The 12,117-nt window shown below is 40.4% G+C and overlaps 1 long non-coding RNA gene across 1 annotated transcript; it reads right to left on the reverse strand.

The window, feature by feature from the left end:
- Positions 1-8,023: 8,023 nt before the first annotated feature.
- LOC141928737 (uncharacterized) lies at positions 8,024-11,740 on the reverse strand. Its single transcript, XR_012624853.1, has 3 exons — positions 11,608-11,740; positions 10,279-10,378; positions 8,024-8,546 (listed from the first exon to the last, which is right to left on the reverse strand). It is a non-coding gene; the product is annotated as an uncharacterized LOC141928737 (long non-coding RNA).
- Positions 11,741-12,117: the final 377 nt, after the last annotated feature.

A 12,117-nucleotide genomic window follows, 5' to 3' on the forward strand; every position in this document is an offset into this window, starting at 1 on the left:
GAGCAGCCACAAGTGAGGGGTCCTTGAGACTCACACCCCTTGCCTGCTCTCAGGCCAAAGGGCTGGTTGAAGTGAATGCCACCTCCAGCAGGGAGTGTCCCTTTCTGAGGGGCTCAGAAGGTGCCACCTGCAAGATTTGTTTCCTGAATTTTCCCAAACACAAGACCTGACTAACCTTTTTCTCAAAACAAGGTTAGAGCAAAATATCACCTAGCTGCAAGGTGCGTTTACAGGGCTCTGATATGCTGCAAATTTGCCCAGTGGCTGTGTTTGTCCTGCTTGTATCTGTCAAATGATGTGATTTCCTGAACTAGTGTGAATTGTGTGACCGACTCCTTGAAATTAATTTTCTTTAACAGTACAGGTTAAAGTCTGTCTAAGGTTAGAAACATTGTTAGGAAATGGCATTAATTTATGAGAAGCTGCATGCAGTTGGATTACTGAGAAAGGGGTGTATATACACCAGAACTTAAACTGCGCTTCCTAATTACCAAGTTTCCAAGTAAACGTCTCTTTCCTCTCCTCTTGGCCAGAGGTAACCAGTCTTCTTTTACCTATGAAAGAGCTGTGGAGCAATAGCTAATCTTGTTGTCAACTAAGACAACAAAGTACTTGGCACATCCAGGGGTAAGTGTTGTTTGTCTGCCACGTGTGCTCCATCAGTGACAGAGGGCGGCTGGGTTGGGAGGAGAGGCGTTGTCAAGTGGGGTGCTGTGAAGGAGAATATCCAAGTAGGTGCAACATCTCCTCAGATAGGGTGATCATCCCTGTGCCCTGACAGAGGATGCAATGCACCTGAGAAATCACTTTGCATTTTTATTTTCAAGATAAAACTTCTGATTTCTGTTCAGAAAAGTTCCTAAATGATTCTACAGCTTTGTTTCTTATTAACCCAGATGCCTTTGTAGCAGGATGCTTTGCTGGGGCATGTACTTCATCCAGAGGAATCTGAAACAAGAGCTTTAGTATGAAAAAGTTGGTAAAACTGAGAGCTATTCCTAACCAGCTGGGAGCACTGGACATTATCCAAGTCTGCATAAAACTTAAGCACAAATCTAAGTCAACAGTGAATTTCCTAAGACTTGCCCTAAATATTTCTGTTGGAAAGGAGCAGACACATCTAGTAAATGTAGACAGAGAGGTATATGAAGCATCTCGAATATTTCTGTATTGTTCTAAAAATGTATGTGATTTCCTTTAGCCATCTGCTTTAAAGATGCCTTACTATGAATGAATGAGTTAAGATTGCCTCAGGGATGGGACTGGATGGAAGTTACAGGACAACAGACATGTCCAGCTAGCAGGAATGATTTGTCACCCTTCGAAGTTACTACATGGACACGGAAGAAGGTGAGACTTTAATGCCGAAGGGCCTGCAGGAGCAAAACACTTGCGAATTGCATGAAAATGAAGGGAAACAAAGGGATATTTTAATCTGTGGGACCTTTATAAAGTTCAAAATGCAGCATACTCTCAGCAAAGTTACTGGAAGAAAAACTGATAAAGTAGAAAACCAAAACGCAGGACTAGGAGTATCAGTATGGAGCTAATCTGCTCCACTTATTTATATTTCCATTCAGTGTTTGTGTTGTAAACAAATACTATTTGAAGTCTGGGTACCACTCATAGTTCACTTTTCCTTGATAAGAACTCTTTTTTCTAAAGAAAAACAGTCCTTGTTATGGCATTGGCCCATGACTTTTTGTCAAATTCAGAATCACAGAATAGTTGAGGCTGGCAGGGACCCAGAGATCACCTAGTCCAACCCCTTGCTCAAAGAAGGGTCAGCTACAGGAGGTTGCTCAGGACCATGTCCAGTTGGATTTTGAGTATCTCCAAAGGATGGAGACTCTACAACCTCTTTGGGCAAACTGTCTAGTGCTTGACCACCCCAGAGTAAAAAACACTGTGGGGTTTTTATCTTCTTTGTCCTCTTGCATTGTCTTATGTTCAGATTGAATTTCCTGATTTTCAGTCTGTGCCTGTTTCCTCTTGTTCATTCTGATAGCACTGAGAAGAGTCTGACTCAATCTTCTTTCCTTCCTCAAATCACATTTCCCTTGTTCCTTTTATTCAGTTTCACCTTCCAAATATGGGAGACAACTTTCCTGGATGTGCTTTACTTATATGTTTTTTGCTAATACCAGAAATGTCATATGTCTTGCCCATCTTGGCTTTCTTAAAGTACTACAGATAGCTGTGGTCTGATCCTGCTTACATTACCTGCAAAGGGAATCTCAGAAAAATGTCGTAAGTGCCAAGTTAAAAACTTTTAATACCCATGCAAGATGTAATGTCATCAGTATAAAATGCAAGTGTTGGAAAACTAAGCGAGACCTAAAACCTGAAAAGCTGAAAGCCTTACACATTTTACTTGTAGGAAATATCGCAATATTAAAGCCTCCCCTTCCATTATTCACCAATAACACACAACTTGAGGTTTACAACTGAAATCCAAAATTAGTAAAGTGTGGCCTGTCAGAGGAGTGCAAGGCAACCAATGGTCTCATTCCTTATTGAAAACAGGCATCTTCCAACAATGGGGAACTAGAAAGTCTATAGAAAAAAAAAGTACACAAATGAAGTACAGCAGAGAGATGAATCAGACTGGTGTACTAAACACTAATAAAAATCATTGCTGATGTTTGTTTGCATTCTATATGGATAAGTCAGCAAAGACCTTGAGCTATTTGGACTATGAATTGCAGAGAGTTAAAATATTCAGAGCTGTGAGGGCAGGTGTTTCCAGTGCTTAGCTGGAATGGATAATAAAAATAAATGTCCCAGAGAAGCTCCAAGACTCAATGCATCTGTAGTGCTAGTGTGGGGCAGGGTGGGATATAAGCTGCTCCAAGCTGAACTTCTGATAGGTGTTAACATTTAGTACATGTGATGCCAAACACTGGGGGACTTAGTTTCCTAAGGAAAGAAAAGATCAATGAGCCTAGAGAATATGGGTGGGGATGCAGAATTTGATTCAAACTTTGTTATGAACTAATTTGATTACAGCCAGTAGGGGCGGAATACCTTAATGAGAAAGGTCGTAAACCAGTACCACCACCACCCCTGCCCCTGAAAAACTGGCAGTGTAATATATTTATTACTAGATACTTTGTTATGTATGAGGAAACTAAGGCCCTGATCATCAAGACATATGCCTAGAAGAATTTGAACTTTTGGGGCTTTTGTGTCAAAGTTTAAAATAGTGTCTGAAAACAAACTATCAGTGATAATTGGTGTGCACAGTATCTGCAGCTGGTCAGCAGTTGCCTTCTCAGGGTGATTTGCATAGTTTTGACAACCCCTTAAACTGAACTGATGGAGATAAGTAGCAATTCATCTGGCACTTGAGTAAGTTTTATTATTCAAACTGCTAAAGCTGAATAGCTAATATATTTGTGCTGGGCTCTAGTAGTTTCTGACAGTGGCCAGTGGGAATTCCCATTTCTATAACTGCCTTGTTTTATTCGTAACCAAGAAGCAACCTGCTCATGTGGAGAGCTTCGGGCAGCTGTAACTGAGAATGCCACCTCAGCAAATGCACAAATTCTTGGCAAGATTTTTTAATCGCTTTATGCAGTTTTACTGCATGCTGTATTCCCCTTTGGGGCAGTCAACATGACTGGGTCAGGTACAGCACTGGTATTAGGAGTAGAACCATTTTGACAAGCCGTAGGAGGGAGTGTTCCCTGCCTCAGACACAGCAGCAACATTCAATTTAGGGTAATAGATATACAAAACCAGCTTCCTGTGTGACTGTTATTTCTCACCTGTACCAGTCAAATTACTTGGTAGCTTTCCTAACAGTGAAAAGAAATGGACTGATACATTGCTTAATGGAAATCTTGCCTACATATTGCTTGATCTGCTAAATAAAATAGTTACCTATGGCCTCCCCTCTTCTTGAATTACAAATAAGGCTTAGTGGGGAAACGGTGCAGGAAGCTAAAGACAGAAGTAGTGCAGGAAGCCACACTTTGCTGTCATTTGTAAGGTTTCCCACAGGTCAATTGTCCTGACTGTGTCTAATCTTAGAGCCCAGCTAAGGGAGCCCAAACTGTCTGTAGTTTCAGGAGGGAAAGGCTCCAGAGGGGTGTTTCTGTAGATGGCAGAGGAGCCATGCAGCTGTCAATAAGCAACAGGTCACCCAGATGCTGGAGAAAGGAAGCCCAAACTGCACAGACTGCTTCTTGTTGTGCCTGTAAGGGGTACATACCAAAGAGGTCTAGCTGGAACACAGGCAACTTAAATCAAATGGAGTCATTTGAGAAAATAGCATCTGCATTGCTTATACTAACCCAATAAATGTCTCTTAAAGACACTTATGTGTGGGTTTTTTTGGCTCTGGTTCTACAGCCTGCAAACATTCATCACTCAATTAATGCCTAGAGAGAGAAAGAAGTAAGTCTAATCAGATTCAGGCCATCTTTGTATCAGGTAAATAAATGCTATCTTTGGTTGTTAAATCGGTGTTGGAGGTGGCTCCAGCAGAAAGCTTGAGAATGAGGGTACAGCTCCCTGCTCAGTCCTACCTGTCCTTTTCATGTCATGTTTGGGTGTTTGTGAAATGTTTCTTTTGAGAATACCTTGGGATAAAAGTTGTGCTGCAAATAATGCTGCAGAGAGAAACACTATGATTTATAACACAACTACAGTGAATTATAATTCTAGCCATGAACCTCTTCTTAAAATTCTGATTTTAGGAAAAGATGAGAATATTCTCCTGAGAAGTACAGCTGCATTGGTATTGCTGCAGGGGGTTATATGTTGCACCGTCTGCTTGAAAAGCTTGAAAACCAGTTGCAGATTTAATGACTGATGGTCTGTGCATCAAAAAAAACCAAGCCTTGTCTAAAACTCATCTACATTCACATCCTCTAGACAGCAAAGTTTATTCAAGGTGAAAGTCTAGAATCCCATAACTCTTCTTTGCACCCAATTTACAGAAAAGCAGAGAGCTTCACGAGAGGGTGCCGATAGAGGCACTGTCATCTAGGAACTGCACAAAATGCATGGCAATGCTTAGCAAAGGCTTCTGCTCTAATGCAAAAAAAAAAGTAGTAGAAAATCAAATAAGTACTTAAGTGGCAAAATGTTGCCTTTGTGGAACCCACTGAATAGTGACCCTAAACTTTTGAAATCACCCAATAAACTTTAAATCAGAATAACATTCCTTCATTTGACCATGTACTAAACCAGATGGTGTATTGGTAGATTGAGATGTTGTTGAGTGAAGCGATGTCTTCTACAAGCTATTAAAATACATGTATGGTTCTCTACTTTGCTCCTTGCTTCTTAAATTCTTCTTGTTGGTGCTACTGAGAGAAACTTGCTGCTTTTGGAACACCTCTCTGAATAGCTTAAAATATCTACATTTGTAAGGCTGACTTGACTGTTTAACACTGTATCTTTGCAGTCAAAAGTTGAGGCCAGTGTTCTAGGCCTGTGGACATTGTTCTAGCACAAGTGGTTCATGTAGTACTTGGTACATTTGCTGTGTTGAAGAGCTCACAGGCATGAGTTATGCACAGGTTTAATTTATCAGAAAGCATTCTGATTTAATGCAGCCATTCAGATGGTTCATTGTTTGCTGCTCATGCTTTGAGGTGAAGGGGTTCTTGCCCCTTTCCTTGCAGTGTCTACTAGCTTGTTGGTGCATTTTTGATTTTTCACTATTGCAAGAACTGAAACAATAAAAGCTTATCTTAAATTAAAAATACAAATTATGGCACAGGCAGAACAATTCTGGCTAACACAATATCCTTCCTAAAATACACCTCAGACTACAACACTTTTAGTGTGTGTCCTGATTATGGTTTAACGATACCATTTTGTGCCATCAATTCTGTGATTTGGTAGTTCTAGAGAGAAAGGTGTCCTTTCAGTGAACACCCCATATGCTAGGCTGGGGGCAGTGTGTGCTGACCCTGGGAGAAGCCCTCTCTGGGCGGCCACCCCAGTGCTCTCCTGAGGCTCCAGAAGTGGCTCCAAATTGTGATTGTTGCATCCCTTCAGGATGTAAGGGGAGCTGCTATTGAAGGATTAGCAAGCAGGCTTACAAACAATGGCTACTAAATTAAATTATTGATAATAAACAGAAAAAAACTGTCAACAAACTAGTAGTTATTTCAAGGGTAAATTCTGTAATGACAGCTGTCTCGCAGTGCAACGTCTTACCTAATGTATTATTAGCTGATACCCTGCTCTTTTATCAGCTGTCACTGTTTCAAAGGTAAGTTCCCCTAGTCTTCATCTCAGACTTTTAGCACATCACTTCTCTATTTTTTCTGACTTCTTTCCTGGAAATTATTGTCTTTCTCCATCTTCCTCCTTTGCATACAGTAAACTCTTCTTCCTGGTGTGTCCTCTGCCAAAAATATTTTTCTGGTAAGGACAGAGCTGATTGCCTATTTTCCTTTACCTTTCTCCACATCTCCACCTCCCTGCCCTCTCCTAAGGTTTTCTGCCTCTTTGCAAGGTCTTTATTTACCTTTGGCAATGTCTTCTTTGCTCCAGAACTACCAAGTTTTATGTAACGTATTTTTCCACTTAGACTACTAAAACTGGGTCATTTCTAATTGTGATATGAAACAGATGCCATGCCTTGTAAGTGGTATAGCTTAGCACCAACATCACTTATCCCGTTTCCAGTAGGCAATTCCATCCACAGAATGGACTGGTAATATCTGAGCACCTGGAGTGAAACTGAAAGTGTGAGCCTCAATTCAGATCGTTGTTGCTTTATTTAAATCTAAAGCTACAGGACAAGGGCAATATTGGTACATAGTAGTATAGCCCAGTTACTATAGCTCTTCTTGGAAACATTATACTTTTTACATTGGAGATAGCCTCAAAAGTCAAAACATTATTCTCCTTACTAATGGTTAGACTGATATGCACACAAACTGAAAAAATAATGCTTCATCATGCAGACTGCTTCAAGCTATTATGTTACATAATATCTCTGCACGTGTAAGTTGTTACACACTGACCCAGAACAAAATAAAAGGGCTGGCTGATGTAGAAGAGGCGATTGCCTTCGGTGCTGATATTACCCTCTGTGGGCTCTCCAGCCCTCCCTGGGAAGGCTACAGCACACAATGGCTGGTTCTTTTTTCCCCTCCTGAGCCACTTGCTGCCAGAGCAGGCAGCCTGCTACTGTCATAGGCACATGTCTACTTCGCTGTCCCTTCAGCTACCTTTGACTAACTATACAGTACTTGAGCATTCATCTTTGATGTTACAGATTATTTTATGTTTTAGTTGTAAAGATAAAAGAAATGGAGTCTTTCCTGATGGATCCTTTGACTCCCAGCACCTCCAAGTCTGGTATCTCCCCTGCTTAAAGTATATTAATGAAAATAATTTGGCAAGGCTGAAGGCTTGCCTCTGATAAATTACTAGTGCTCAGCATGGGATTCAGCCATAGTCCATTTCTCTGCTCATTACACTTAAATTAACAAGATTTTTGACTGCATGGGCTGCAGGACTAAGGGCTCAAAGGATGAAAAGACTTGCAGTATGTAATAAAAACATACCTCAGTTAGAGTGGAATATATAAAAAAATTAACCCATGTCTTATCCGCACTTAGAAACCATTGTTGTCTAAAGAGAATATAATTGGTTTCAAAGCAAGAAAGGATATAAAAATGCTGATGTATATAAAGAATGGGATGAGAAGTTGGATTTTTTTAATACAAAGTGACCAAAACTGACTGTTCTTTGAAAGGTTGAGGGAGATAAACCCCATTTTTCTAATCTCTCTTCCTTATTTTCTTTATTCCATTATAGTGGAGAAGAAACAGTTTTCCTTGTAATCACGGTGCTGTTTATGATCCTGATTATTGAATTTAATTTGCAATAAGGCCTTGAGAAGCAACTTAAGAAAAGTCTCCTCTTGACTTTGAGCTCTTCTGAAGCTGGAACCTGTTAAATAAGTCAGTGTGTTTTGTGTTTTATTTGAGGGTTCTGTAATTAGGTTCTTGTCTGGCAGATGCAAGAACAGAAAAGTCGTTGCTGTTTTTTGGCTTTTTGGTCTATTTTCTTCAGCACTTTCCTAAATTCAGTTTCTTTCTCCAAGGTAATTCCAAATGCATAACCCAGAGTGACAGCAGTTTAGAAGTGAAGACAGGAGTTGTTTAATGTTTTTATGAAGAGTGACTCTGAACGCTCATTGCAAAGCAATTTACCAGATAAACATACATTATTATATTGTACATGTGATACAGTGAAGTCTGAAGAGAAGCTTTTGCCCAGGATATATGAGAAGAGAAAATTCTTTTTACCATGCGCTCAAATATATCAGACCTATACCTACTACATAAGTAACTTTTTTTTTTTTTTTAAGGCAGAACTGAGTTAGAGGTAGTAAGAACTATATTCCTGTGTGATGGGAGAGGAAGTTTACCCCCTTCTCAGCGCTTTCCATCAGTCCATCTTCCTCTGATACTGTACAGCCTTCTCTGTCTGCCTCAGTGTGCCCTCCTCTTCATCCACATTTCATTATGTGAGGGTTATTTGGGGCAGCTGGACACTTCAGATGTGGGCTATATGCAGAAAAAGAGTAATCTGAAGTTGACATCTGTGTATGTAGACTTAAGTGGATAAATCCGACTGAGTAACCTGAAAAGCATGCTGTTTTCATTTATCATGTACAGACTGTGGGACGTAAGAAAAAGGGAAAGAGTGTGTATGTGCTGTAGATCTCCCAAGAAAATGTAGGTATAATAGCAGCAGTAACAGAAATCTGGGTCTACTGAAGGGAGGCTTGGGCCTTGAAACAAACATGAAATATGTTTAAGTAAAATACTTGGGAATAATTTTACAAAACAGTTAATGAGAAAAAGATTGTTTTCTAGTGGATACGTCATAAAAGAAAGCTGGAGAACAACCCCAGTTTAATTCACATTTAATGACATGAGCATTTTGGGCTCTCCAAAGCTACTGAATTGTCACGTAAGTGCCTCACGCTTCCCTGGTACAATTTTGAAAATGTGGGTAACAACTATCTGCTTTGGAAAGAGTGGGCAACACACTGCAGCGTGACTTGTTAGTAGTGCTCTTACACATTGAGTAGTGGTAGGTGCTAGGAGACTTGTTAGCTACATAAATGTGGTTCAACTAACACAGGTCTGTGCTACCAGAATTTCTGCAAAGTACAAAAGAAGGAGAGATAAAAAGATGTAAATGGAAAGGAGAGAGATCCAGCACATCATGCAAAACTCTACTCCTACGGATTTCTACACCATGTCCACTTCAAAGTCACAGAAATATTAACATCAACAAAATCCACTGACTGAGTAAGACTTGCTCAGGTATATGAAGCAGAAAACATTTAATGAGGAAACTGGTGATCTTAAAGTACATCTTAAAACACTATTACTGACCTCCTACTTTAATGAAGCATGGCAATAGAAAAGTTTAGGAAATAAAATGAGGCCTCCTTATATCTCCCATGAATTAAAAATGGTTCTAGGATGAAGGAAAAAAAAAAGACAAGGCCATACTGATATCAAGTTAACTTTCCAGGTGACGAAAGGTGGTGGAGTTGCTGATTCATGATGTGCCTTCACTATATCTTCTTTTCTCTTCCTGCCCCCCCCTCCCCTCCCCCCAGTTTCTGACACTCTCTATACTGGCACCCATAAATGTTTTTCATATTAATGACTGATAAATGTAATAGAATTCTACTTTGTACATGTGAGTGGGAAGCATGCAGCTAGGCTCTGCATTGCTGCTCAGTGCGTATGAAATGACACCACAAGTGATAGCTAATGGCATGTTGTTTCACTCTTGTAAGTGCATATTAGATGTTACTTTTAAAGAAGAACAAAAGAGTGAAAGCCTGTTTTTCCAAGTCACTCTGACAGATAAAATGGAGGTTGCATATTTCTGACTTTTCCCATGTTGGTACGTAACTGCTCAAGTGTTGTATCAGACGCTTGAAGCAGCTTTGGCCTGCAAAGGAGAGGGTAACAGCTTCCCCTCCATGCAAGATCAGGGATTGAAGATCAATATAATGTATCATCAGGATGAGTGCTTATCTCATTCATGAGCCCAGGGTGGTTACAGACATTGTCCAGCCACACTGTCAGCACCACCAGGATTTCCTGGGGTGTTTTGGAATTAACCATTGCATCACACCTGGGACACAGTATCCTGCCTCCAGGTGCACCCTGGTCAGACGTATTGAAGAACACTCTGCAGCTGTAACTACGGTCCTGTCAGCTGCTTAATTCCATGAACTGCTGATGTTTTTTTGGTGCAGCTTTGACTTACCAAACAGGTTCTTGAGGGAAGGTTGGCAAAACAGTTTGGCTCAGCAGCTCTGCAGTTAACGTACTTCCCAGACTGCATCAAAACTGTCAGACCATTGAACCTGCCATGGAAGCAAATGAACTTGATATAAAACTGCTTTTAACCTGTAATTTAATGTTTTTGTGGGGGAAATTGCCGAATCCTCATTTCACATAAACAGATATGTGAGTCGTTACAGTTGAGTATGTTTATTGTACATGGCAGTTCTTTTTAAAACACACATGTTTAAACAGATGGCTTATGTTGACTATTAATGCAGTTCCTGCAATTAAGTTCAGTCTGAACGAAGTAGACGGAGACTGACATTCTATTGACATCAAAGCTGGTGTATTGCATCTTCTCCTTATGAATGTTCAAATTCAGATCTGCTACTACAGCCTTCCTGAAACGTCAACTGTGGTAAGTCATGACGTAACTGAAGAGGAGAGATAAGGTACCTGGCATCTTGCTAATTTACTTTTTGACTGGGATTTACTATTTGCATATTCATGCTGTTATGTTTTAATAGTGAAAGTCCATGTTTGAGCAAATTACTGTAAATAAACATAGCAGTAGGGTGAAACTTGGCTCTGTCTCTATAGATGTGGTGGGCTGAAAGCACAGGCAAGCTAACTTCCACCATATAGGGAACCCAAATGCATGGTGGTGCTGTGCTCTGCTCACTGTACTGCCCACAGAAGCAGCTGCACAGCTGACAAATGCTGCTGTCAGGTTATGGTCCTGCAGGCAAGGCAGCTGTGCCAGAAAATAGGAATGACAATATACCTGGTGAAACCCAAAGCACCTCTAGTGCAGTGTTGTGTTGATGCAGGATATTGCAATAGTGACCAGCAAAGAGGGAGTGTGAGAGCCGCTCAGGTGACACAGCCCAGACTACAGAGCTGAGGATGCTGTAGGGCTTCCTGACCTGCAGCTCACTTTGCTCTGTTTAATAGTGCCTGACAAGTTTCTCCTCTAAGAATTTGTTGCAGAGCTTTTGGAATTGATGTAAACATTCACTCCTGTAGCAGTGTTTCATACCTTAGCTGTGTGTTATGTGAAAAAGTGTCTCCCCTTCTTTTGAACTTGCTACTAGCTTCATTTGACGATCTGCAGGTCTTATAGAGGAAGAAAAACTGAACAATTGTTCCCTATTCACTGTCTCTGTGTCACCTGTGATTTTGTAAGTCTATTCTATCATCTGATGTGTCTTGCAGCCTGAGGAGTTCTATGCCATTTCTGATGTGGAAGGAGTTTTTGTACCTATCTTTATCACTTTTTCCTCTATTACCTCAACAGTATTTTAGTTACCTATCTTAGTCATTTCCAGATAAACTTCTGCAGCAGGTAATGTGTTGGCCCTGAAGCTGGAGTCTCATGGCTGCATTTCAGCAAAGAGGGTCTCCAGTCCCCTGTGACCTGTTTAGGAGATGTTGATTGTAGCTTCTGGAGTGACATAAAAGATATGGTTAGGCTTAGTGAAGTAGAGTAGCTGTTTAAAACAGCTTAAGAAGCATGACATGTCTATTAGATACTGCTTACCTTTTCCTCCTTTCTTGGTACTCTCCTAAAGCAAATTTCATCTTTTGCTACTTCTTCTATGATATTCTTCAGTTAAATTTAGTAGTGGAAAAAACCACCACAATATGCATTTCACATATGTCTTTGGATAGAGATGTCTTCAAATGTCCTTTCGTAATTCAATAGTAAATTTCTAAACATGCTGTGTAGTAGCTATTTTGGTATCTGTTCTAGCAGGGCCTGCAACACACATTCTTGGGGGACCTCCAAATGTCAATGAGTGATGCTGGACAAGGCTGA

Source organism: Strix aluco, chromosome 12, assembly GCF_031877795.1.
Source record: "Strix aluco isolate bStrAlu1 chromosome 12, bStrAlu1.hap1, whole genome shotgun sequence".
NCBI lineage: Eukaryota > Metazoa > Chordata > Aves > Strigiformes > Strigidae > Strix > Strix aluco.